A 19165-nucleotide genomic window follows, 5' to 3' on the forward strand; every position below is an offset into this window, starting at 1 on the left:
TTCCATATAGGCTCACTTTGGCCTCCAGTAACGTTAACTTTTGGCATACCCGTGACTTCAAAAATATAAAAAGGTTTTGCCCCGTTATAAAATGATGACATTCAAGAACAGTGTATACCAGTGACTACTAGAGACTCATATTTTAATGGTTCTGATATACTAGCTCACTGAATAAACATAGTCAAAAAAATTCTACTATCCCAGCAGCAGTATTGCAAGACCACAGACGGAACCAGTGGTTGACAACCAGGGAAGAAAAAGTGGCTAATTAAAGGCATTCAGATGCAAAGGGGGGCTCCAAGAGAGAAGGGGACAGACTCTTGAGCAGGGTCTGTGGCAGCACAAGGGGAAATGTCTACGAACTCAGGGGGGCAGGTTTAGGTTACGTGTAAGGAAAAAATCTTTTGCAGTCAGGGTGCTCAGGCACTGGAACAGGTTACCGATTGTTGTGGTTGATGTCCCGTCCCCACAGGCTTTCCAGGGGAGTCTGGATAAGGCCCTGGGCAACCTGGTCTAGCTGTGGTGTCCCTATTCATTGCAGGGGACTTGGACTAGACAGCCTTTAGAGGTCCCTTGCAACTCGACTCTAGGATTCTGCCATCCTGTGTTTCCACATGGGGAGGTCAGGCCTGTCACAGTTCGGCCCAGTTCGGCCACCTCCTGTGACAGGGGATGAAGGGATCCACGGTCCCATGGAAAAGGGGAAGGGGGAGTAGGGAAAAGGTAGGGAGATGGGCTGGGACGAGGAAAAGCAGCGGCCACCAGCTAAGGAATAAAATCAAATTGACTACAAATGATAGCGGAATGCGAGATAATACAGTACAATGCAATATAATTGGAACTGAACCAAATACATGAGAGTGAAGCCAAAGGCCTCACTCTCGTGCTGTAGGCAAGCCAGCTAGGAGCACACAGAGCCAAAGCGGGCAGAAGAGGAACAACCTCGAGACTCCCAGTCAGCTTCAACTTTCCCTCTGAATGGAGAACAGAAACAGAAACGATGAAGTCTTCTGGGAGCTGCAGGTCACTCTCCTCTTCCGAGAGCCAGGTACTCGGAACCACTGGCAATCCACGGAACTGCAGCATGGACTCTCTAACTCCCAGCACGCTACGTGGTGCTGCGGTGTGACATACTGATCACAAACCTCAACTCCATGACAAGGCTACAGAACACGCTCCCCTGTCATGCCCAACACGGCCAGGGTTGGCCGCACGCATTGGACGCTGTCACAGTGAGCACTGCAGTGGCCTCCGGACATCCCAATGGCCGCCACTGCCCCGCCCTTTACACCGCCCTGTAAGTACGGGAGCAGCAGCAGCTGGCCCACACTTGCTGAGCTTAGGCCTTCTGGGTGCCACAGGAGAGGAGCCAGAGCAGGAAGGCAGGCGGCCACTCATCTGGGTGTGGGTGAGAGAGAGGCGGTGCCAGGAAGCAGAGCAGGACGCCACCTGGCACGCAGAGCGAGTGCAACGGGCGCACGAGAGGCACTACTGCGTGAGAGACACAGCCATCGCTCTTGCGTCCAGTGCCCTGTGCAGCCCACTAGAGACTAGTCTCTAGTCTCCAGGAAGGGACAAGATGAAGAACACACCTGTGCTCCATCAGCCCAAGAATGGTGTGCTGCACAGGCACGTGCGGCGTTCAGAGAGCGGCGTGCAAGTGAGTCTTTTCTGCCATCCGCCGCCAGGATGGAGATCTCATCACGCTCACCGTGAGAGGAATCTTCTGCAGGAAATGCTCAGGCGCACAGAGGAGACTGCGAGGCGCAGCGTTGCCCCTTGGGGACAAAATGGCATGGGGCTCCTCATTCCCCACCCGGAGGTGGATGCTGTGGTGCCCATGGAGGTGTTGTGAGGCCCAGGTGCAGCGTCTGATGCATGGAGTCAGATGTGAATGATCCAAATCGTTTATTACAAGTTCTCACATCACTTATATACTTTCACAAGTTTTCTTTTTCTAGCTTCCCCATCCACCCCTACAACTTTCCCATCCACCTCTATATGTCAACAGAGCATTCTGCAAAACACTCTTCAACCATTCACACAGGCGCTTATCCAATCAGAGCCATGAGATGTTCTTTCTTCTTCTAGGGGTGTCCTTGGTTCTCATGATGTTTATCTTGCTCCACAGCTTCTGCTCTGAACAGTTTTTCTTGTATTCCCACAATTCCCCCTTTTTTGTTTATTTGCAAACTACTACCATACTATAAAATAACAACAGTATTTGTATATTAATAATATAATCATTATAACTCAATCAAGGCCTCGATTGACAATACTCTAAATGTGAGAAAGACAAACATAGCATAATGACAAGAAATACAGTTAACCTACTAAAAACAACAAATACGTGTTTGGTCTGCAACTCAAGTTTTCTGCAACCTGAAAATAAATCCCTGAAGGTCTCATTCTGCGTTAAGCTCTAACTGGTTAGAAAGAAGTCTTCAACTTTCATATATTCTCATTTTGAACAATCACTAAAATTTGTACAACAGATGCTTGGCCAGAGCATGATACAGAGCCCAAGTGAAACACCTGCTTGCAAAACATAATAAACTATCAAGGTTAGCTCTCTTAGCGTGTGCCTCTGTCTCAGGTGCTGCATGGTCATATTTTTAAAATCCTGATTAGTGGGATGAAAGAGAGTTAATCATTCTGTAATACAGGGTTATTCCTTTGCCTGAGATTCCTTTCCTGGTTTTGTCTTTGCAAATCAAGAAAAGGCTAATTGATAGGCTGATAGCATCATAACCGAGCATTACTAATACATTAAGAGAGCTATTCCTGTACATTACATTATTGGTAACATTAAATCCTGTTTAATTCACATTCAATCTACTACTAAAATAAAAGAAGCACGCAACAACTTAGATAACGCCTAATAACTCTAATTCTTGAGACTACATTTATAACACAGGAAAATCACCCACTCTATCATACCACTACTACTGTTGCTATTTGCAATACAAGTTACAAAGCAATACCAATAACTAAGAAGCACACAATCCCAGTCATTACAAAGGCTGGATGCTATTTTCTGCCTTGAGGTAAGGCCGAACGTGTCGTGCTGGAACCCACATAGGGCCAGTCCCTGTGGAAACACAGGCATATCCACGACCCCGAGTTATCAGTGTTAAGGGACCTTCCCAATGCCCTGTGGCCGTGTTCCGAATGTTGACCATTGGCCGTTCCTCGAGCGTTGGGGAGGCCCCAAAATGACAATCCGCACGAGTTATCTGTATGATCACGATTCAAAAAATTCAGCACAAGCAAAGCCTCACATAATCTTTCTTGTGGTGTGTCTCCCGTATTCCCCCTTTTTTTGTTTATTAAGAAGAGATTTCAATGTTAGATGAGTATGCTCAATGATAGCTTGTCCAGGGGGAGAATGAGGAATGCCTATAATATGTCTAACCCCCCCATTCTTGGAAGAAAGTTCGTGTGGCCTTAGAAGTACATGCAGATCCGTTATTGTCTTTAACCAAGTCACACACAGGCTGCAGAGACACAGCAGAACGCGACGTAGGCGGGGCGGAGGAAAGCAGCGTCCCGCCGAGCGACGTGGGCGGGCCAGAGGGCGGGAGCGGCGCGGCGAACGTCGGGGGTGGATCGGAGGGCGGGAGCGGAGCGACGAGTGACGGTAGCGAAGCCAAAGGAGGGAGCGGGATGAGCGCCGGAGGCGGAGCCGAAGGCGGCAGCGACGCGATGAGCGTCTGGGGCGGAGCCGAGGGCAACAGCGATGTCAGGGTGTTTGCGATTTCTCTTCTCCGCGGTCGGGGTGGGATCGGAGCCGCGGACCGAATCTGAACCAGAGCTGCGTTCTGCACTCTCGGGCAGCGGCGAGGGTGGGAGGGAGGGCGATGGGGAATAGTCGGAAGTAATTCCTCCTCGTCGAATTTAAGTCCTTCTGTTATTCGGTGCCAAACAGGTAAAAGTTTAGCAGCCGCTCTGTCTTTAGTAATAGAAGCCTCCCGGAGTTTGCGCCAATTTTGTCCCAAAGCTCTCCATCAGTAGAGAATCCAGTTTTCTTAAATTCAGGAACACTTTTGCTTATCCATTTGAGAAAAGTAACTAATGCTGAGGTGGATACAGGCTGATTCTGAAACGTTAAAACTAACCGTAATGCTGCAAGATTTCTTTGCTGCTCCTTCGTTAGTGAACTCCCCGCAGTTCCCGACTGCTTGCCTTCTGTCCTGCAGAGCGCTGCGGGCACCAAACAAGCTCTCCGTAGTTCAGTCGGGCGGCGCTGCCGGACCGGGCTCGCTCAGCCTCGGCTTCATTTGCCCCACGCGGTGGGCGCCATTGTAGCGTCTGATGCACAGACTCAGATGTGAATGATCCAAATCGTTTATTACAAGTTCTCACATCACTTATATACCTTCACAAGTTTTCTAGCTTTCCCATCCACTCCTACAACTTTCCCATCCACCTTTACATGTCAGCAGAGCGTTCCGCAAAACACTCTTCAACCATTCACACAGGCGCTTCTCCAATCAGAGCCGTGAGACGTTCTTTCTTCTTCTAGGGGTGTCCTTGGTTCTCATGCTGTTTATCTTGCTCCGCAGCTTCTGCTCTGAACAGTTTTTCTTGTATTCCCATGCTGGACATAGACTAAATGATGGGAGGCACCATAGCTCCCACCACCAAACAGGCAGCTGTGGGAGCCACAGCTCAAGCCGCTATTCACACCGTGACTCCTGACATGGACGTGACCACCCATCAGAAGACCATGGGAGCCACAGCTCCATCCACCATTCAGTCCACGACTCGAATCACAGACGCGAACACTGATCAGATGACCATGGGAGCCACCACTCCCGCCACCGTTCAGAACACGACTTGAGTCACAAACATGAACCACCAATCACATGGCCTTGGGAGCCACAGCTAGTGCCACCCATCTGACTACTGCGGGAAGCACAGCCATGGCCGCCGATAAGACAACAGCGCTAACAAAATACTTTTCACTCTCATGACAACAAGAAGAGGCCAAGACGTTCCTGTTTTTAAGAAAATAAAATTCTACAAACATCCTAGCTGAGGGTTTCTGCATCGATTTCTTTGGGTGCTCTGGGGAGGTGCGAGGGACAGATGGGGGTGACCTTTCCCTTGCAATGGGACAATTTGATGGTAGACCAATGTTTAGCAGGTGATTTAGCTTAGCAATGGACAAAACTGTGTTCTCTTCCAGTGTCTGACACCAAAAAAGGGCACGGTCCTACGGGTCTTTCTGTGAAAGTGCAGCTATGCAAGAAAAAGCAGACCATGAATTTCTGCTGATTTCGGTTTCACAGATGTTTCCTCCAGCAGTGGCTCTGGAGTATCCACTGTTGTGCCAAACACGGGTTCACGGGCCACAGGGTAGGCTAGGTTGCAAGAGAGCCGAGGAGCTAATCCAGCCCTCATCTGTGTGCAGTTATTTCAATGAAAAAGACACATTAAACCCAGGCCAGCCTGTGTTTACATCCAAGACCACCTCTATCATGTTGGCTCAAGTAAAAAAATTGCAAGTCTGGAGGCAACTCTTCCTACTCTGTGTTTTCTATGGTTCTACGATTCTATGATTCTGTCACTCTGTGTCCTCATCTTCATTTGAGAGTTCACCTCTGAGTGAGCAGTATCTCTGTGGACAGAGATTATTCTCCTCTTGATCCATCACCTTTTGTCAGAAGGTATAAGCTACTTTTTTGTGTTTATCATCTTCTGTTCCCTCATACCACTTTTATCCCAGTAGAAGGCACTGTCACTGCCTTCTTTTGCCACACATTAGTTGCCAACCTGCAAGGTACTCCCTCACAAGATTCTTAAATTATAATACGGCTTTTCTATGTAACATAATGGGATACTTTGGATTGGGAAAGACCATCCCTTTGAATAAAATCTTGCCAGGGCACATCCACTGTTTGTTTTGATCCTCATATCATGGGATTGCTTCAATAATTGAAAAATGGGACCCCTTGCAGGATGGTGGAAATATCCATGAATCTCTGGCCTGCATGGCTGAGTATTTTCATGGCCTCAGTAAAGACATACTGATTACTGGAGAACAACATTTGGCCACATCCAACATAGCATGGCCACTCCTGGTGGCTTTAAGTTGGTTAAATGTCTGAAGAAACTTTCACCGATGAAAATTAACTACTACTGAGTTAATTTCCTTGAGCCTCGCTGAAAAACTTGTAAGACAGTTTGCAATACTGACGGGGAAGAAGCCAAATCCAATCATTCCCCTACAAAAGGTCCAAAACATCTCTTCAGCAAGTTCTGGGGACCCTGAACAAGGGAACCTGCATAAGCTAGATTCTGTAAATGAAAGAACTAGAAGAAAGGATCTCGTGATTCCACTTGAGCTGGATGTCTTTGAGATTTGACTGGCGGTAACACAAAAAATGAAAAGAAAAAAAAAAGAGGCAAGATAGATTGGTGGGGGTGCCCCCTGAACAGTGGCCTTCTGTCCAGACCACACTACATATAACAGTATGCCCATACATGGTAGCCAAAGTTATGGATTTGATGCAGCATTTTAGACAAAACTGAGAGAAAATGCACCAACATGGTTACAGGACATTGGGGCAGAAAGCACCGTAGTACGGTATATAGTGATAGGAGAACAAGGAATGATTTTAAACTAAAGGAAGGGAGATTTAGATTAGATGTCAGGGGAAAGTCTTTTACTGAGAGAGTGGTGAGGTTGCCCAGAGAGTCTGTGGATGCCATGTCCCTAGAGGCTTTCAAGGTTGGGTTGAATGGGGCCCTGGGTAATCTAATCTACTACTTGATCTAGCAGTTGCAGCGCTGCCTGTACCAGAGGGGTTGGAACTTGATGATCCGTGAGATTCCTTCCAACCCAAGCCATTCTATGATTCTATGATAGGGTAATTGATGGAGTGGTTATTCTTTCTCTTTCAAAACAAGAACTAGGGGAGCATCAGTAGAAAAGGCAATAGAAAAGAAGATGCTTCTTCACACTGTGGGTCAAGAAGGCTGCTGTGCCCTCCTTGCTGTAGAATGTTAAAATTCACCTGGCCTGATACAAACAAGAAAATTCATTGAAAAGAATTCCCATGAAGACCTATTTGGATCAAAAAGTGACTAAACCATAAGCCACCATAATCTGAGGAAATACTGGATTAAAATCCTTCAACCTACTTGCCTTACACCTTTCTCTCAGCATCTAATAGTGTCCGCTCTTCCCATCGCTCGGCCCCATCTGCTGAGGTGCTGTATTGATGGATCAAGGCAGAGAGAAAATTCTGAATCCGTCTTGCAGTCCCCACACTTATCTAATATAAAATCCTCAAACCAAAGATACGCCTGGCATTAAATTGATGAGAGTGGACACTGCACTTGATTTGAGCTAAACTGCTGAGAAGGGATTTGGAGACAAGTTACTCTGACCCTGCATGGTACCTGCATGATATCCTTGTGGAGCTGTTTCTTGACCTTTGCATGCAACCTGCGCAAGTATCTGTGGAGTTGTCCATGGTTTTGCATGTCATGGTATCATGCAATAAATGGTATCATGATGGAACTGGGACAGCTCCTAAGGGAGGACTGCAGTTCTCAAAATGCTCCAGTTCTTCCCATGTGGTTTCCAGGAGGGAGACATAAAGTGATGTCCTCACGTCCTCTTTTGCTCTGTACCTCTGAGCTTGTAGCACCTGATTAGGAGATGCTCTCTTTGACATCTGTTGATTCATTACCCTTGATTCCTCTCATATTGTATTATCTCATATTTCCTTTCCATTTTTAATAAAATAGTTTATTCATATTTCCATCGAGCTGCAACTCCTTCCCACTTTTCTGCTGGCTTTCCATGGGGGGGGGGGGGAGGGAGTGGGGGAGGATGGGCTAGGCCTAGTCATGCAATAAAATAAAATTCAGCCCATTACAGGAGTGAAGCAAGTATTTTACAAGACAAACAAGCTATCACTTTACATCAATATCATTAACAGTGTGAAATGTGAATGAGTGGAAGAAATATGTGTAACTATTGTAAAGAGGTTTTTTTTGTTTCTTTGTTTTTAATCATTCCCTTCTTGACTTGCTAAATTTGTTTCTATCTTAAGTGCTAATATATTTTGCCTTCTTTTCCTTGTTACTCCTTAGTTCCATAACATGCCATCACAACTTCCAGTTCCTTCAAGAAGTCTTTATTGTTTAAAACACAGTTCTTCTACAGTTCCTTCAATCTTGGCATTCCTTCAGATTAAAATAGAAATAAATTGAGCCCTTTGACATTCCCATGTAATTTGTGTTGTCTCAATTCAATTTCAAAACCAAGAAGCTTTCAGCGGAGAAAAATAAGTTCCTCATTTAAAGTTTGCAATGAAGAAAAAAAAAAAACAGACCCTGAACTGTATGCTATCTATAACATACTGCTGCATCTTTCAAACTGGAATCTATAGAAAAATCTGAAGGTAGCTTTCACCATCCCGCTTCTTTTCCAAGTGATCATAAATCCAGCAATTTTAGGTTCCTCAAAAAAGTGAGGAGACATTTGCTCAACTAGGAGATCACAACCTTTAACTATGAGCAACTGTGTGGTGAAATGTTATACATATTCTAACACTGAGAGTTAGCAAAAAAAAAAGCAAAACAAATAAAAAATCCAGAAGCTCTTCTATTCAAATACTCACAAATGCTCCTATATTCTGGTTTAAGACAGATGGTCAGCAAAGGATGCAACACAAGTGGTGATTTGAAGCACATTTAGCTGGCCCTGTATCCCTGTATCCAGACACTACAATCCACCTTTTGGAAGTTATCTAGCTCTGTGCCCCAGTGAAACTTACGATGCAAAAAATATTCCAGTAATAGTTAATTTCATCTTTTTTTTTAATCACAGTACACATAGTGGTACTAATTTAGTACCAGATTTGTCAATAAGACATCACTGTGACATTTTTTTGCAATTCTTTTTTACCACATTAGGAGCTCTCTGTAGATGGTTGCCATCTCTAGATAAATCCTGATAGGTACTACCTGTCTCCTGTGACTGTGCCATTTTAATTAAATTAGTAAATAAAAACATCCCCTTTGAAAGAAAGCTAATAACTGTTACGAAAAGGGAAGGGCTTGATGAGATGATACCATACTATAAAGCTTTTGTTGTGGGAAGACAGAATCCTATAGTTCAAGGTAATTATTTCACCAAGTTCCACCTCATTAGGATTGAAATGAGACATCAGAATGAACAGTGAACTAATAATTCACCAATACAAACTTGGTTTTAGCCCAGCTTGCTGTTTTTTCTGCAATATATTTGCTGGTTTCAGCTCATCACCCCCAACTTCACTGGACAAAATGACACACCTCTTCATTTTCTATTCATCAAAAGCCTAGTGCGGATTAGTAAAACTAGATTAAATTTCCTGTCTCAGTGCCAGAGGAGCACTGGGAAATTTGTATGAACTTCCTTCTCAGGACATGGCACTTGGAGAAAAAGGAAGAAGCAGGAATCATTTAAGCAAGTTTGGTTTTTCCCCCTGGGCCATCTATGTTTCTGTGGAGAGCAGAATGTACCAACACATCCTCTCTTCCACTCCAAAGAGATAGCAGTATGATGATAAGTAGGAGATCACAACTTAAAGGGGGCTACAAAATATTCTGGGACTCTGCAGCAAGACAACTCATTGTAGATGGGAAATAGCATAATAGAAACTATGGAGTCTCCACTATGCTGTCACTCGGAAGAGTAAATTTTAATACTTTATTTTCCTTTCTATCCTTCCCACTGTTATTTCTCCTTTCTTTTTTTAACTGCTGCACCTGCCCTCTAGACATAACTCAAACAAGAAAAAGAACCCTTTTCATGTTAATGCCGAAATTCCCCTGTCATGCATTCAAGTGGGAATCTGACCAACTGGATCCTGACCTACTTATTAGACTGAAATTCCTGCTGGGAACAATCAATAAAATGGCCTGTTGGGAGGTCATTTGGACTGATCATGGATATCGCAGGAGCTGTGAAGAAGAGGATAGCTATCTTATGAAAAAAATCATTTTGATATACTCTTACTTCTTAAGTATTTATCTGTCCAAAACGAGGTCAGCTTACTGCTGTTTTCTGTTAAAATAAGCTGGCAGGTCAACTTTCAGTTAACCAATTAGATCAATTAACATAAGTTGTTTCTCTGAGGGCCTTCACTGGCAGTGCACAAACAAGTGTTAAAGTTCTCACAGAACTCTATCGTGTTTCTCAGACTTCTTGGAATAAGTACAGTGATTGCGTCTCTTTTTTATACCTCAGATAAGGTGAAGGAAAATAATCTCAGTGGAGATTTCACTAAAAACTTTCCAAAGTAAAACCTTTTCAAACCTCAAAGCTCTAATCCAGCAATGAGTGGCAAAGCAGGAAGCCCAACACTTACTCCTCAGCACACATGTTTTTACCCAGCCTTTTCCCACAATAGGAGAAGTGAGAAAGTTTTCAACCTCCCTACAAAGTGCCAAGTGCCTGGCCTGATTCCATCTTTTTAAAATGAGTCTGTGTCCTACACTGCGTGTTTGGTAATTTCTTCAGGGTGAGACAAGCTGTTTCTCTCTGCAGGCCTCTCATTTTTCCCTATACAGACTTAATATGAAGTATAAACACTTTGCCAGAAAGATCCATAATGAGTTGCATGTGAAGGTCCTGCAATCTTCTGCCATCTTTTCCCTCTCAATTTTCCTACAAGCCTACATATACGTATATATATTTATTCTTTTGAATCTTAGATCTTATCTATTGTGGTGCCATTTTTTCTTTAAAATGCAAACTGATTTAAATGTTCCTGCACACACACCTGCATACTTCTAGATATGCATATTCTTAAAACAAAACAACCTAAAATTACAGTCTCATCGCTCTAACAAAGAGATAGACTCAGGCCATAGAATACACTATAGAATCAAAAGGAAAAAAAAAAGGAGAGGGAGGGGGAGGGGAGGGGAGGGGAGGGGAGGGGAGGGGAAGGGAAGGAAGGGAAGGGAAGGGAAGGGAAGGGAAGGGAAGGGAAGGGAAGGGAAGGGAAGGGAAGGGAAGGGAAGGGAAGGGAAGGGAAGGGAAGGGAGAAGGGAAGGGAAGGGAAAGGAGAGAGAAGAGAAGGAGAAGGAAGAAAAAAGAGAGAGAGAGAGAGAAGAAAGAAAGAAAGAAAAGAAAGAAAGAAAGAAAGGAAAGAAAGAAAAAGAAAGAAAGAAAGAAAGAAAGAAAGAAAGAAAGAAAGAAAGAAAGAAAGAAAGAAAGAAAGAAAGAAAGAAAGAAAGAAAGAAAGAAAGAAAGAAAGAAAGAAAGAAAGAAAAGAAAGAAAGAAAGAAAGAAAGAAAGAAAGAAAGAAAGAAAGAAAGAAAGAAAGAAAGAAAGAAAGAAGAAAGAAAAAGAAAAAAAGAAAGAAAGAAAGAAAGAAAGGAGAAAGAGGAAGGAAGGAAGGAAGGAAGGAAGGAAGGAAGGAAGGAAGGAAATAAACTTCACTTTTGAAATGCAGCCTAAGGGCAGAAATCACTAAGTCAAATTTTCTGGTCTGTGTTACATAGAAGGTCAAAATAACTGTAGCATTCCCACTTGGCCTTAAACGCTAACAAAAAAATACAGCACAACTCCACCTTCTCAGTGTAAAGTAAGGCATTTGCTTTACCCCCTCACGCTGGAACCCTTTCTGTGAAATCTGACAGTGCAACTGATATTTGTATTATTAATTAGTAATTTCACATTAAAAATATTGAGCACAGCAGGCAAGAAATTCACAGAATCATTCCATGTTGTTTTTAAAGCCCTTTTCTGTGATCTCATCATTGTTACTAAAGCTGATGCTGTTTCCATGACATTTGTGATGAACTCGTGACCCAGCTTCTAAACTTTCACATTTTTTATTATAATATATTGTTCATTTACACATTTTTTATATTTAGTTTATGATACTAGAACTTATTTTAAAGAAGTATCCTTCAGCTTATTAGCTGAGGGCACTGCAGATACCTCTAAAGCACAATGCAGCAGGAAGGCAGTTCTTCCTATACCATGGGCAGTGCCCTACACCTTCTAACTCCTCTGTGTCTCAGTACACGTCACAAGTGACTCGTGTACCTGCAAAACTGACTTAGTTGAAAATGTCCCATTTACAACTAGTAATATTTACTTTACCTTACAGTTTATATGGTGATCTTAGATTGTGTTCACAGGGCTCTGGGACATAAGAACAAGGTTCTAAATCCAATGTATTTTGTTAGCACAGGGCTCTGATGGCATGAAACTGTACTGCTGGCTTGTAATTTGTGAACAAGATTTCTTGATTTTGAGTGATTTTAAATACAGATTATATACAGATTTGTCTGTATTTTGTCAAAGATTTATAATTCTGTGCCCAATTTTAACATCCTCCTTCACTGTGCCATGAGCTTACCATGTGAAGGTAGAAGTAGTCAAATCGCAAGAGAAAATACCACAAGATTATGTATAAAACAGAAATATAAATTATTCTTGTTCTCTGGGGAGAGAGTAGAAGAGTTGATAAGACCTGCTCAAGAAGGCATTATTAATTTTAATATACTTCTGCCCTTCCTTTGAATTTTTAGAATAAATATCCAAAGCAGATGGCAATGGGCTGTGCTATTTAAGCAACACTATTTAAATGCTATCACTTTCAAGTAATATGCTGCGGCACAAAGTAATGGAAGACATTCCAGCAATATAGCATCATCCTGAAAGAGATGCTCAATCATAATTTTTCTTGGATTTTTGAAGTCAGTGTATGAGTGGCTATTAACATCCACTTTCAGGTCAAAATTACTTCAGGGAGACAATAGATCATTTTGAGCATCTAGCATGAGTTTCACGTGAGCTTTACTTTATGGTTATGTATATCGTATCCTCACTGTTTTTTTGTTTTTTTTTTAGATAAAGCTGATGACTAGAGGAGATCTTGAAGTCATTTAACACCTCATCTAGCAGTGTTGCCAACTCCCAACATTCAGATATCATGAGTCATCTCTAAAAACTATAAGACTGTATTAAATGCAAAAGGTAATTACATTGTGAGATTGTTTTTGTTTGTTTTGTTTTGTTTTGTTAATTCAGTTTAAGAAAAAGGAAAGAACTCTTATGCAAAGTTTCCAAGCATTGCTTGGCAACCACAAGGCAAATAAATTGGCTTCATGAAAACATAAGCTAAGGTCCTCTTACAGTTAGGTGATAGGTAGTGTGACTTTGTGATAATATTCTGAAGTCACACAAGCTTGCAAGAAAATATGCAGTTACAGAGGTGAATAACCACAGCACTCAGCTCCTCTAACACCCCTTGTAGAGCAAGGAATTAAGATTTCCTCTTTTCTTTTCCAGGCTAGGAAAACCCTCAACTTCATCCCACGTTATGGCACTTCTCTGCCTCCACAGATATCCATAGTACTGTGATTTGAGAAAATGCAGAAGTCCCTGAGCTGCTGTTCACAAAGCCCACTCACCATCTAAAACTACATTTTGATAATGAATTCTGGGGATTAGTAATAAAAACATAAGAGTCCAAAGCTATAGTACATCAGAACTGCAGTGGCAACATCAGTCCAAGCTTTCCCAATCACCATGAAACACACCTTTTTATTGACCAAAATCACCTCAGCTGCAAACACAGGTAGCCTAAAACAGCCAGTGAGACTGAACAGAACAAGTCAGTCTTGCTGTTCATGGGCCAACCTCAAACTTGCTTATTCAGATGCCATAACAGCCTTCCTTATGTAAAATACATTACAGAGAGAATCTCTTCGTTCTTCTTCACTTTTTGTTTTAAAGAATATTTACCAAATTGTATAAATTCTGTTCTTTCTTATTTAAGGATCTTTCTGCTTCTATTTATTTTAACCAAGTTTCAGTAGTTGAAAAGACAAGTGAAAAAGAACACCCAAACTGCTCACAGATAGGTGTAATTAAAGACTAGAGGTTAGACATTTATTATTATTATTATTATTATTATTATTATTATTATTAATCTATTTATTTATTTATTTATTTTGGTAGGCTGCTTTAACTATGATACTGACTGATTTAGAAGTTAGCAAACAGACTGTTTTCAGGTTGATGGTGCTTTTTATTTTACATTTACGAAAACCTACAATGCAAATGTTTCATGGCCCAACAGCTATAGCTGGTTGATGCAGAATTTTTTGACATCTCTGGCAAACATCATGCCTGCAAGCAAGACTTACTCACTAGTCCTCCTGGGTATGAGGAGGTAGGATATGCAAATTCATTTTAAGGAGTTAATTGGATTCTAATGGCTTTAGTCTGTTAAGAATATCCTTCGCTTCTCTATGACTTATTAGCTAAGAAAGTAGGGGAAGGAGTAAGGCCACCCTTTTTCCTCAGCTAATGGAAAGATTTGGATAACATCACACTGGGATCTGGAGGAAAAAAATCTTTTTTTTTTTTTTTCCTTCTCTCGTAAGAGGAGAACTGCAGCACTGAGTCATCTCTCTTACAAGATGAAGTCATACCTTTGGATGTCAGGAAAAAAAGAAAATCTCTGAAGGACCAAATACACTTATCCACCAAGTATGTGGACTTCTACTGCAGAAACATGACCAGGGCTTCAGCCATAACCACTTCTTTCCCTATCACTAAAGTAAATAGGTGAAAAAAGAACTGTGTAGGAAATCTTGGCATCGTTGACACTAGGCCTCCATTCCAAAATGGAGATGAATGAAATGAAATGATGCCACTTAAATAGGCTATTATGGTGTGGGGAAGTCGCTATCACAAACTTATTCAATGTTTTTCTGACTACAGTATGAGAATGATTTTTTAAAAAGCATGAAAGTAAATCTTAAGAGAAAAAAAAAAAAAAAGAAGGAAGCTTTATTTAACCATTATTTTCAGAAATCTGGTTTAAAGTATTGAACCACAGACCACGGTTTCAGGCCAACTGATGGACTGGAGAGATGGATGGGGAGTCTGCTGCTGTTCTTTTTGCCTGCTCCCCCCACCCCCCTGTTTTTCAGTATTTATAACTGCAACAGTCATTTACAGTTGCATAAGTGTAAAGCAGGGTGTCTTTCTGAGTTTTCACGCATCTGCCCACATAAAATTACCACATTAGTAATTACCTCACTGTCAAAGTCAAAATGCAGTGAACAGAGATTGTTTTTGCAACCCTGTTACATTAGAATGCCTGAAGACCGTATGAAGGGATGCATACCAGTAAAACATATTTTCCAGAACAAGAAACTGTTTTTCTTCCATATTCCTTGGAAGAGCTTTATCTCCTGCCCCATTTAACAAAACTTAATACTTTATGTCAGTTCCAACTTAGATTGAAATATTTCATGGTTTTCACCTTGAAAGAAACAATAATTTCATCAGAGGAAAAAAGAATGGTTTATCTGTTCTCAGAGGTTGTTTAGGATACTGAAGAAGCTTCATCTTTTGCTATCATACTTCTGCCTGGTATTGCTTCAGAGGACACACAGGCTCTGATCTTTAACTTATTTATACATATTTCACAAAGAAGAAAACAGAGGAGGCAGAAGGATGAAATGACTTTCCATGGTCACAAAAGCTAGTCATAGAAGCACAGTTGGGAGTTGGAGCAGGAGCTCCTGGCAGTCAGCCACAAAAGATGTGCAACAGAGAAAAAACATTTCCTGTAAGGGAGCATGTGATTTTCAAAGCTGTGTGAAATGTCCACAAGAAAACCATGTAAATGAACACTAGGCTTGGTGCAGAGTGGGAGGCCGTTCATTAGAAACTGGAAACCTCTTGTTCCACCAAAAGGTTTGTACATCAAAAGCGTTGCCAGCTTGCCTGAGGTAATGCCTTTTATCAAAACCAAGGAAAAATGAAGTCTCAGACTACTTCGATGTAAATTTCTCTGAAGTTTTTTCAATGCCTCACCAGTCACACCCCATGGATGATAAAGGATTTCAGCTCAAACAACATTTTCCTGAATCTCTGCAGAAGGTGCCATGGATGTATCGTCACTCTGCAGGCAGTTGTGGGAGCTACACAATCTACCACTGTTCCTTCTCTCCAGCCCCTTGGCTGTTTGCCACCGCTCCACTGCCTGGATTTACTGCTCTGAGAGCACCCCTGCATCTGACCCTGTAGTGCATCAGTGCAAACCCTGCGCTGCCAGTGTCAATCATCTGTAAAGTAGTTTGAGATAAGCTGTTGATTCTGTGCTGAAATAGATGAAGAGCTCACAGCACCCTTTCCAGCAGTCCTGCTGTGAGGCCAACTGCTGTGCTCACAGACACTTCTCCCAAAACAGCCTAGCTAGAGGTATCCCTAAGGTGATGTTACTAAAACTACTAAAGCTATGCCATGTAGGAGCAAAAGAAGATGCAATTTCTTTTAGGGTGTAAAGATACTCTGCTTTTCTTCTGGATTTTTTATTTCACTATGGGTAGGGTGACAGTTTTACTGTATTAGTACCACATAACTCTTTGCCTGCACAGCTGCACTTATGGTTCATGAGCATTTATTACTGTGTGGAAGTCCCTTTCATGAACCTCATTTGCCTTGTGCTATATGCTGCACTTGAGCTGAACAGTGTGAAAGTCCCAGTCCCACAGCACACATGACCTGAGCATGTTAGGTCAGTATGGGGCAGCATGGCCAGGTCACAGTAAAATGGGATGGTGCCAGCCAACACATCATCCTTACACGAAGCCTTTTAATAGACAGCGTGGAAAGGAACAGTTGTATGAAGGGATTCTAAGTACCAAAAGAAGTTACTTTACAGAACTTTGCAAGACACTCCTTCCAGTTCTTAGGAGCATTTAAAAATGGAACAAGTGCTCAGAGGAGGTCATCACTATCCATTATCGAAGTTGAAATACTGAGACAGTGAGAACAGGTAGGGAGGAGATAGGCCAAGAGAAGCCTTGATGTTAAAACAAGTAGCCTAAGTTTCTGGAGGAAGGCCCAAAGAACAGGAGGCATGGTTTAAGTCAAGTGCAGGGCAAATATTCTTTGCAGAAGCACTGGCAATGGGTGGGGTACATGTGTCAGATTTTTGACAGGATGGGTACAGTGACACAAAAACAGCTGAAGTTACAACAGTAAAGCTGTAGTTGACTGGGTAGGGAGAAAAGGATGCATTGTGTAGACAGTATGCAGAATGAAGTTGAGTCTGGGTTATAAATGGAAGGGGATATGAAAAAGAGTGAGGCTAAAAGTGGAGGGGTTAATTCAGATTCATGTCTTTATTGTGGAGGAAGGTATGTGGTACTCTTCATGTAAGCATTATAATGTGCTTTGATTGTGAAGGAGTTGCTGCTGCTGGCCATTGAAACACAAAAGAGCCAGTGCCAAAGGGTTTGTGGTTTCTCAGCCCACAAAGATAAAATTGTTCTCTGAGATGGAGCGAGGAACAACAAATTAAATTAAATTGATGTATTGAGCATGTCTACAATGAATACGGAGAGGAGGAATTCCATGTAGAAGTTACAAGACATATTCAATTAGTTTATATTTCAATTTAAACATAAATCAAGAGAAAGGAAAAGCGATAATAGCTGGGATTCCTAAGTTTATTCAGTTCTTATTTCAAACATGTGAAAGACTGGCATTTTTATTTGTGACTAGAAAGAATCAAGTGAAAATGGGTGCTAAGAAGAGTAAGAACAGTGAATACTGTGAAATAGAAGGGTAGAGATATAGTGACACACATGCAGGTATTGTGAATGAGAGCGGGCCAATAACCCTCTTATGGGTAGTATGAGATGTAGAGGATGTGGAGATTAAGTAAACAGAGAAAGGAAGATAGCACCACATCTTTTCACTTCACAAAAAATTTGCAGAATTGCACGCAAAAAAAAAAAAATATGGATCTGGTCAAAGCAGACAGGGTCTGTAAGACTGTCAGCAGAATTGTAATTGTAGTCTTACATCTATGAGAAATACTCATAATGTAAGTTTACTTTAGCCTTTCTGCCTGCTGGTAAGCTAACACACAGCATGATGTAATGTAGGAAGAATACTTCAACAACAGCAAAGCTGCATTTCATACCAACTCCATGCTGCCCTTCTCATGACAGTCTGGCTCACATGCAGCCAACCACATACTCTGGGCATCAGTGGTAGAGCACTGCCAGGAATAGGTTGCATCTGTCAGATACGTTCATTTTAGTCAGAGGGCTGCGAGGCACTGATCGAACTGCCCAGAAAAGCCCCATCTGTGGAGGTGCTTAAGGCCAGGTTGGATGGGGCTTTGGACAATTTTGTCTAGTGGGGGGTATTCCTGCCCACAGCAGGGGTGTTGGAACTGGATGTTTTGTAAGATCTTGAAGTAAAAACAAGTAGCCTAAGTTTCTAGAGAAAGGCCTAAAGAACAGGAACTCGAGCCATTCTGTGATTCTGTGAGTCTATGTCAGACGTCTACAGGACACAGACTGTCACGGGTTTTGCTCTAAGTTATCTCAGTTATACTAATGCTCTTGCCTTCCCATGCCTCTCCCCCCATAGTGGTGCAGTCAAGCTATGTGCTGAGAGTGAAAATGTAGGTCCTGTCATTGCCTTCAGAGACATCATCAGTTCTGGATGTGTTGTCAAACCTGGTACAGCTCCATCATATGCTATCCAGACAAGTGGCTCTACATCTGCAGATTGGGTTTGCAGAGAACTGCAGGCACTTTATGCCCCAGAAACTCATTAATACTGTGATTAATACGGATGCCATGCACATGACAGTCTGTCACCTTAATATTAAGCTGAATTCTGGGGACTTGGTTTTCTGCTATAAGGTCTTGTCATGGTTTTATGATATTTTGTTATCGGTATTCCACATCATAGCATCATATAGTGCACCAGGAGTTAAAGAGTTAATTTTCCAGTTCCATGGACTGTGGATAGTTCTGGGAACCTGTCCCAGAATAGTAGCAGAACTACATCTCCCAGAGGACTGCTTGCTGTTCTATTACCATTTTCCGCTCAGAGAGAAAGATAAAAACCATTTGCAAATAATGAGACCTTCCCTTTTTTGATAGTGATAGGACAAGGGGAATGGAACTAAGACAGGAGTGGTTTAGGTTAGATATTAGGAGGAAGTTTTTCACTCAGAGGGTGGTGACACACTGGAACAGGTTGCCCAAGGAGGTTGTAGGTGCCCCATCCCTGGAGGCATTCGAGGCCAGGCTGGATGTGGCTCTAGTCAGGCTGGTCTAGTAGTTGGCAACCCTGCACATAGCTTGAAACTAG

General features: G+C 42.2%; 2 long non-coding RNA genes and 1 pseudogene across 7 annotated transcripts in view; 2 read left to right on the forward strand and 1 right to left on the reverse strand.

The window, feature by feature from the left end:
• Positions 1-19165, reverse strand: part of LOC109366563 (uncharacterized) — an 85424-nt gene that overhangs the window by 60563 nt on the left and 5696 nt on the right. The window lies entirely within an intron of this gene.
• Positions 3758-5036, forward strand: LOC146544575 (uncharacterized). The gene is made up of 2 exons (XR_014882249.1): positions 3758-3928; positions 4566-5036. It is a non-coding gene; the product is annotated as an uncharacterized LOC146544575 (long non-coding RNA).
• LOC146544576 (uncharacterized) lies at positions 5247-6419 on the forward strand (annotated as a pseudogene).

The sequence above is a fragment of the Meleagris gallopavo genome, chromosome 3 (genome assembly GCF_905368555.1).
Source record: "Meleagris gallopavo chromosome 3, MGAL_WU_HG_1.1, whole genome shotgun sequence".
NCBI classification, from domain to species: Eukaryota; Metazoa; Chordata; class Aves; order Galliformes; family Phasianidae; genus Meleagris; species Meleagris gallopavo.